Here is a 9195-nt window from a genome sequence, read left to right on the forward strand (position 1 = left end):
GCACTGCAGTGTTACCTGAACTAGAGACGTATCCTAGATTTTGTCTCTTCTTTGGTACCACTTCTGAGAAATTCTGACTTTGTTATCTTCCTCAAAAGAATGGAAACTTATTTATATGATTGCTTCTGACCAGGCATCAATAACAAGAAATGGAGAGCAAATACTTTGTATAGACACCAGAATGGCTAACAAAGGTGACATCATGCTGAGTTGCAAGGAAGGCACCATTCCCTTGGGCAAATGTTGAGAGACATGAGCCATCCTCTCCATGCACTTGATCTGGGACTATGCCTTGAATGAAGTCATTATGGCAGAAGAGGAAAGAATGAAAACTTGAGCTTACTATGTTTGTGATGTTGATTTCTGTGGAATTTAAAATTTGTTAGCTGGTGGATACACATTGTTAATTTGAATACTCTTCATTATAAAAATAATCTGCTGTTTTCATCCTTGGAAATTGTTATGAAAGCAAAAACAGTCACCTAAGGGAATATTTGAACATCCATATACCTAATGACTAGAGTCATGGCTACACTTTAAAAGGCTCCTTTCTAGTCGTCATTAGAAATCTCAGTTGAGATCTATAGCAATCCTTGGAGCTTCTGCAGCCCATATCAGGTGATGATGACACAATAATTAAGTTCTATCAACAATGGTGAATCAGGATTTGATTGAGTTTCTCTGTATAGCTCTCATAGTGATGAAATACCTGGGCAGAAGTACTTCTCCCACCTCTATGCAGCAAAATAGTTAGTGGTGAGGTGCTATGCAATTTTAGAAATGAGCAACATACTCTGTTTTAAATATGATACAGAAACTGATCTGAGTCCCACCTGGGAGGTGAGCTTCATCATCACAACTCCGTGGGCTGGAGGCTAAAGCTCTGAAGGGAGAAAAAACCGAGGTAGGCATATTTTGTGCTTTTGTTAAATGGGCCTCAAACGCCTCCAGTCATTTATTTGTTGAAGACAGGGTCATCTTATTGAATTCAGCAGGAAAACAACTGTACCAGAAAGAGAAAAGCTGTCTCAATCTTCTCTGTATTTCAAAGGTATTGCACATATGCTCCTCATGAAGGAGACCGCACAGGGAATCAGACCCCGGTGCCTGCTTTGCCTCTCTTGCACAGGGTTAAGTAAGGGAAGCCCCTGACTCACAAGTGCATGCTGGCTGTTTAAGGTTATGCATATTGTGTCTGAATGTATAACCATGGTAAATATATATTCTGGAGCAATGTTAAATTCAGCTTAGGACGATGTACTGCTTAGAGTTTTGAGGGAAAACATAAGAATGATGAAATGAGCCTAAATTATTTTTGAAAAAACACTGCTCTCCTAACCCATTTGACGATCTATTACTTCCTTCTGGGCTGCTCCCTTCCCAAGAGATTTGGTACAGGAGGCAAGGAAGGACAATAAGAGAGGTTAGGAAGAAGCACCTTGGGATGCTGTCACCCTCTGCCTTATCCTTCTAACTCAAGGACAAGCAGCATTGGGTTGAATACAAGGTCCTTTCTTCCAAAACTGGGCACAGGCAGAAACATACATATAGATGCAAAACCACTATGATCCTGTGATAGGAGCTGGAATCACTTCCCTTTAAACTCAATTTCCTTTCATTTTCATTAGGTAGGGGGCCAGCCTCTCACCTTGCAGTGTTGGGTGGAGATGGCTTAAGATCAAACTTCTCATCTTAACTCTTACTTCCAAGATTTATTTTGTATTAAAAAAAAAAAAATGAGCCTGTCCCGTTACCTCCTCACCTGAGTATTTTATCAGGACTGAGCACATAGTTATTTTCTGAGGGCTGGAGCAACCTGCAGTCCTTTCTAATCAAAGATTTTTTAATCAGTTGGCTTTGAAATCACACCGTCCTCCCGGGGTCCCTGGAGCACACCACCTCCCTGTGATTTCTACTCAAGTTTTCCCCGGCACCCCCCAGCACCCGTTCCATACCTATTTAATCTTTAAACTGCCTCTAATCCTTTTGCAAGGAAGCGGGATGAAATGCTCAAACCACAGTTACACACGATGTTGATTCTCAGGTTCACACATTTGAGGAATTGTTTGAACAAGAAATGCGCTCAGTACTATAATCCAGGGGGCAGGCACGGTGCCTGGGCGACCCTCATAGTCTCCCTCCGACACCCCGCATCCCAACTCCCGCCGCCTTTGCGCCTCAAAGCTGGCAAACATTCCCAAGCCAGATCTAGAGTACCTGGAGTGGGTGCGGGTAAGAAGAGGAAGCCAAGGTCGTCCCGGAAGGTGTGCGCCCCTCACCTTGTGGATGGTGCGTGCAGCCGTGCCGCACTGGGCAAACTGGGGCGTCCCGCTGGCTCCAGAAGTCTCACTCGGAACCCGCTCCTTTTTCTCCTGAGCTGGATCAAAGCACTGCTTTTCTCAACATTCGATTCAGGAATGCGTTGAACCCAGGGCGTTCTCCCCGCCAGCGTCCTTGCCCGCGCCAGTGCCCGCCGGGGTGCGGCGAGACAGAACCTGGGAGCGCGGCGCGCCGGGCAGCCCGAGGCACCGCGGGTGGCAGGCACTGCGCTTCGCCGAGTCTGGGCGCCTGGGCTGGAAGAGGAGGCGACAGAGAGAGAGAGAGAGGGGAAGAAAGAGGAGGAGGAGGAGGAGCAGAAGCAGGGGCAGGGGCAGTCTGCTAAATCATCTACGCAGGTCGCAGCCTCCCAGGACACCGTGAACAGAGAGGGGGGTCGGGTGGGGGTGGGATGAAAAGATGAGCCCGGGTGTGAGGCAGGTGGTGTTGTGAACTGGAGGTCGCAGCTCCGAGGTGCTCCAGGTCTTGCTTAGGTTGTAAAAGAGATATTATGGAGCTGATGGCGCCTTAGGGCTCCCGGTTGCAAACACTAGAGGGCAGGGCTGTCCGTGTTATAAACGGGGCCTGCGGGGTTGCCGGTGTGTGCAAGGGACTCACCTCCTGAGCCCCTTGCGGGCCACAGCCCTGGCGGAGAAGGGGAAAATAGATGCAACAAGGGGGCAGACCCTACTCCCCTCTTCTGCAGAGAACCTGGGTTGAGGAGGGAGAGGAACAGCGGTTGACAGATTTGCACGCCTTCTCTGCGGGGCTCCAACAGGCAAACCCTCTGGAGGTGCATTTCTTAGCTTTCCTCCAGGGGAGATTACAGTCAACATCCACAGAACGCCTCAAGGAGAGAGATTACAAGGAAGGGGTGAGGGAGAAGTGGACGAAAATTGGGGTGGGTCAAAGTGGAAGTGGGGAAGAGAGATGGGGAAAGCAGAGAAGAAAAGGAGACGGAGGATGGAGTGGTTGGGGCTGAAAGACCTGGTGAAGCAGCCTCGCCTTTTTTTTTTTTTTTTTTTTTAGGGAAGTCTACCTGGGTGCCATCTCAGGTTGGCAGAGGGCTTTGTGCTCTTCTTAGGGTGCCAGGGCTGTTCTTTTTGATGTGCTGCTGCGGCAAGGTCAGAAAAGTTAAGCTGGAAGGGACTTTACAGAATCCTGGCAATGCTAAAAGAAGCTTCCTTAGGGCTAGTTGGTTATTCTCTGTGGAGAACTTGGGCGACTCAACTTTGAAGCTTAACATGGATCGAGTCCCTGCCATTGTAAAAAAAGAAAATCAGATTGTTCAGACTAGCCATAAAATGAACTAGACAATCTTATGGAGAGAGTATGGTCTGTAGACAACCTGATACACGCATCTTAGAGTTGGAAGGACCTTGGAAATCATGTAGGCAACTTGGGTAGCTTCCCCAAACACCTGCCTCACACTTTTCTTTCTGGTTTGCAGCCTTATGGCTGATCTGAAAAGCACTTTAAGTTATTTATTTATTTTTTGAAGTTTGGCAATTCTAAACCAAATGAAACCCTTCTTAAGTTCAAAAAGCAAGCCTACGTGCCCTTCCTCCTGCCTTCTGGAGTGCCTCTCAAGGCCAGCAGCGGCTGACTGATGGATGTCAGGGGAATTTCACTGAACAAGAGAAAGGAAGATTGGTAAACTATAGTCTTGAATTGTGATTTGCTTCTGTTAATCCCATTAAACTGAGAATAGGCTTAAGTAGACTGAAGTCTAACAGGAGGATGAGGTGGAAATATGTTTTTCTACTAAAGATGACACAGCTTGAAGTTTGTTTGATGATAAAGGTATTATGTAAAAATAAACAGAACAAGAATCATTCCTCATTTAAAAAAAGAATCTTATAGGACTGAAGTTTTTTTAGATATTCCAAGAGAGTAAGTAAGGACATTGTCCTACTCTGGCAAATTTGGAGTTCCTCCAAAATATAAAGGAAATATGAGTTTGTTAAATTCCTTTTTAAAAAATTGATTTACCTATTTTTTGGTTATTACAATGTAAAGAACTATGGAAACAAATATTATACACTTGGAAACGATCCTGAGCATACCTCAGAATACCCGCTTTTTGGCAGATGTTCAGCTTTATGAAGTGTCTGATTATTTTCAAGCTATTAATTAACTTCTGGCATATATTTCACCAGTTTTAATAAAATCAATGCTCTCTTAGTCAAGAGCTGATAATTCAATTTGTATTACCCATTTGAATTTCCAGTGGGCTCTATGAGTGCTTTAAGATTGTAGGTATACATCCCCATTTCATAATAGAGAATTCCTTGTCACTTAAAAAACTATAAGGATTGCATGGAGCCCTGGACATCTGGCATAAAAAATTCATCAACTTGCAGCAGGAACTAAAAAGTCATTATGAAGAAATTATCAAATCCACTCATTCGTTAATTCAAAAAATGTTGATAAATATCTACCGTGTTTGAGGCACAAGGCAACTTCTATGACTAAAATAACGAAGAAACAGTTTATTCTCTCAGTGGGAAGACTGAGTCCCAAACTAGTAAATCCATTCCAGAGTAACAGTTTGGAGAAGGGGGAAGTACAGGATATTATGGGAGCACAAAGGAGGGCAATCTAATCCAGGTTTTAGGACCAGGGAGTAATTGCTGGAAGTGGTGCTGGCAGTGGTGGTGTGTATAGGTGGTGGGGTGGTTGATAGTGGTTGGGAGAGGGAAAAATAATGAACAATGGATTCCCTCCATCTCCTAGACAATCCTAATTACATTTGTTAACTTTTCACTTGGATGCTAGAACTTCACATTAATGGATGAGGAAGCAAGCATGCACATGGTACATTTTTCTGCTAGAAGTAAGACTACAAGTTTTGTGAGGCAGGAACTGTGTATAACTTGTTCATCACATGATTACAGAGAAGAATCAAGATTCTGGTTGACATTGTCTGTCATTTCCTACCTCTACCGTGGAAATGGGAATGAAACATGAAGGGAAGGTGCTATGGTGGTGAGGGAGCTCACACCATCCTAGGTGCTCTCCATACACTATTCCGCTAAACAATTTCAACAACCCTGTGACATAGTTCTCTCATTTTACTGTTGATTTCAGAGACTGAGCTTCAAACTGCATTTTATGTCTGTGGTGTGACAAAGGCCAGAGGGAGAGAATGAAATGTTTATAGGTAGGTTTTAACATTTGTCAGCTTTCAGGAAGTTATGCTAAGGTAACCAAGCATAACCCTCAAATCTCAGTGGCTTGCTATGGTAGAAGTTAGTGGCTTGCTAATAAAGGTATTAGCCGTGGATTGTCTGCAACTGCATTTTGGGATCCAGACTGAAGAAGCCAGGCCATTTTCATGGTAGAGGGAAGAGTAATGGGGGAACATCACAGTGGTTCTTAAGGCTTCAGCTGAATTATGAGATAAATCACTTATGCTCACATTCCATTGGCTAACCCAAATCATATGGCTAAGCCTGATGTCAAGTGAATAAAAAGCAGGCTTCCTCCACTGGGAAGGATTCCAGGGAGGGCTTCTGTAGAGATGGGCCTGAGAGTCACAATATTTTGTGATTAATTATTAAATTGACAACAATCTCCAGCAATGCTTTTGAATGAAGGCATTTTCACTACAAAATGTTTTATTTGCAGATACTATTGGCTAACTGTGTTCACCAACCTTATGATACAGGGAGCAAAATAATGAATTTAGGTTGATTAGCTTAATCAACTAGAATATAGCTTAATTGATTAGAATACAGCTTAATTGATTAGAATACATCATCTAGATCTAAACTGTTCAGGGAACAGTTGGCAAGGTGGCCTTGTGCTGAGAAAAAGCTCTACTCTCTGACCAAAAACTGGCTCTTACTCCCTGTTGGCATGTGCTAATATTTGTTCCCAGGAGGAAATATTAAGGCAGACTTGGTGGAACAAACCTCAAGCGCTAGTGATCTTGACAGTAGTTCATGATCAACACATTTTTTCATCAAAAGTAATCATGAGAAGCAGCTCACTTACTCATGAGTAGAAATAGTTGATACATTTTCAATAACGATTTCTTGAACACCTCCCACCTGGAAGTTTGAAAGAGATGTAGGGCTTGGTCCCTTCTCTAAAAGAACTAAAAACCCAAGGTAGGTGAATGCATTTCCATGAATGACTACATGAAGGAGCTGAAGGAGCAGAGAAACCTCTGTGGAGGAATTGGGGCTTTGGAAAGATATGTAGAGTCTGAGTAGGCCCTGTTTGTGTAGGGCTAATTTTTCTGTCTTCCTGCCTTCCAGAGCATGCTTCTCTGTGCTCCAGGGAGCTATCACTATGTGGCATGCGTGTGCATCTGGGGACTCACCAGCCTAACCCTTTTCTCAAATGGACAGGCCAGAAGCCCTGTGTTATGACCATGTGGGCTAAACAATTATGTCCCTTTGCCTTTATGTTCTTTTTTATTTTCATTTTTATGAATTTTTCGTTTTTGTCGGTGTATAGGAGGTATATATATTTATGGAGTACATGAGATGTTTTACTACAAGCATGCAATGTGAAATAAGCAAATCATGGAGAATGGGGTATCTATCCATCCCTTCAAGCATTTATTCTTTGAGTTACAAACAATTAAATTATACTCTTTATTTTAAAATGTACAATTAAGTATTATTGACTACAGTAACCCTGTTGTTCTATCAAATAGTTGGTCTTATTCACTCTTTCTATTTTTTTGTACCCAAGTCCCTGTATTATTAAATAAATAACTTACAAGTGGAAACCATGAAGGCACAAAAAACAAGCAGTGTGCAGATCAAGGTTTGGAAACTGGTGTGAAGGACAGGGTGGTTGCTTGTGAAACTGACACCTATTCATGCATAGGCATCCTTGTAATGGAGAACTTCTTTGTTTCTGCCACTCCTGAGTCCTAGTCAAAGCTGGAAGTCCTTGTTATGTGTTCATAGGTAGCCTTTGGTGATTTGGGAGGTGATTCATCAATGTTAGGGCAGCTCCCTGCTTTCACCCTTCTGCTTGACAATATGTAGGCTGGTCATCAAGCATTCTGAATCTGAACTTCAGGGTTCAGATTCCAGCTTCACTACTTACAGCAGAGTGACCTTAGGCCAACTTATTGTACATTTGTCTCAGTTTCCAACATCTCTAGAATGGGGATAAGTCTTGTACGAGGGTTTCTTACATGAGACAGTGCATTAAAGTTCATGGAACAGTGGCTGGCACACAGTAAGTAACGGGTGTTAGCTATTGCTATGATCTTTTCCTTTTTATTTACTGAGTAAGAAGGAGATTCATTTCTAAGATTATTTTTAATGTCTGTGCCTCTGGTTTCTGACTCTTTTCTTCCAGCCTGCATATAGATATTCTCTAGCCTAAATATTCCCTGTACACTTCTCTACTCCCCACTTTTTCTTGAATCTCTCTCTCATCTATATTATCTTTGCCTCTATTTGCCATTACCATTTAACGTCCTGAAAAGAAAAAGAATTCATGGTCAGCATTTCTTCTTCCTTACCTCTCACTCATTCCTCAACAAACTGAATATAGCTTCTGCTTTAGTCATGCTATCAAATTTTTCTAGGGAAAATCATCAGTGACTTTGTATAATAACTCCCAAATTCAGAGGTTGATTTTCTGTCCTTGTCCCCTTCATCAGTGTTAGCATTGCTTACCACAAGTCTTTCTTAAACTTTCTCTACCTTTGCCTTCTAGAATGCACCTCTGCTGGTATTTCTATCTCTTGTACCATTATGTTTAAATTGCCTTTCCTAACTTGTTTTTCTTTGAGTGCACTTTAGGTGTTGCTGCTTATACTTAGAACCTCTAATCTCAAAAATTCAGCAGACCTAGCCAATGCTAATAATAAAAGTAAAAAGCAAACTTGAGTAAATGGAGGTATGTGCCTTGATAAGAAAACTGAAGCTTTTTTGTTTTTTAATGGAGAGAATTGGACAGAAGGTTCTAACGTTTATATGACATTATAAATGTAGTAGAAATGTAAAGAAAACTTTGAAAAAGGAATTAATTGGAGGACAATTATCTTAGGTAAGTAGTTATAATCTATTATAAGAATAAAGTAATTTTTAAAAGGGAATACTGGCTGGGCTTGGTGGCTCACGCCCGTAATCCCAGCAGTTTGGTAGGCTGAGGTAGGCAGATCACTTGAGGTCGAGAGTTTGAGAGCAGCCTGGCCAGTGTGGTGAAACCCCGTCTCTACTAAAAGAAAAAAAAAAAAGACAAAAACGAGCCAGGCGTGGTGGTGTGCACCTGTAGGCTCAGCCACTTGGGAGGCTGAAGCATGAGAATTGCTCGAACCAGGAAGGCAGAGGTTGTGGTGAGCCGAGATCGCACCACTGCACCCCAGCCTGGGCGGCAGAGCGGGACTCTGTCTCAAAAAAAAAAAAAAATAAAATTACTATAAAAATAAATCTAAAAAGAATAGAAAAGATAGCACAAAGAGAGGTCTTGAATATAGACAAACTTAACCCGTGATAGTAAGATAACACAAAGCAGTGAAAAGAATAATAAATATGTGGCACTGTTCACAATAGCAAAGACTTGGAACCAACCAAAATGCCCATCAATGATAGACTGGATAAAGAAAATGTGGCACATATACACCATGGAATACTATGCAGCCATAAAAAGGGATGAGTTCATATCCTTTGCAGGGACGTGGATGAAGCTGGACACCATCATTCTCAGCAAACTAACACAGGAACAGAAAACCAAACACCGTGTGTTCTCACTTATAAGTGGGAGTTAAACAGTGAGAACACATGGACACAGGAAGGGGAAACATCACACACTAGGGTTTGTTGGGGGATGAGGGGCTAGGGGAGGGATAGCATTAGGAGAAATACCTAACTTAGATGACAGGTTGATGGGTGTAGCAAACCA

The 9195-nt window shown here is 42.5% G+C and overlaps 1 protein-coding gene across 3 annotated transcripts in view; it reads right to left on the reverse strand.

Annotated features, from left to right (window-relative positions):
- Positions 1 to 2566, reverse strand: part of HTR1E (5-hydroxytryptamine receptor 1E) — an 89016-nt gene extending 86450 nt beyond the window's left edge. For 2 of the 3 annotated variants that reach the window (XM_005552413.5, XM_005552414.5), the window contains exon 1: positions 2280 to 2566. The gene's annotated coding sequence lies outside the window, so the exon portion shown is untranslated. Of the gene's footprint in view, positions 1 to 2217 lie in introns of all 3 variants that reach the window. The other variant, XM_045391210.3, reaches the window with a different exon arrangement.
- Positions 2567 to 9195: the final 6629 nt, after the last annotated feature.

Source organism: Macaca fascicularis, chromosome 4 (genome assembly GCF_037993035.2).
Source record: "Macaca fascicularis isolate 582-1 chromosome 4, T2T-MFA8v1.1".
Lineage (NCBI taxonomy): Eukaryota > Metazoa > Chordata > Mammalia > Primates > Cercopithecidae > Macaca > Macaca fascicularis.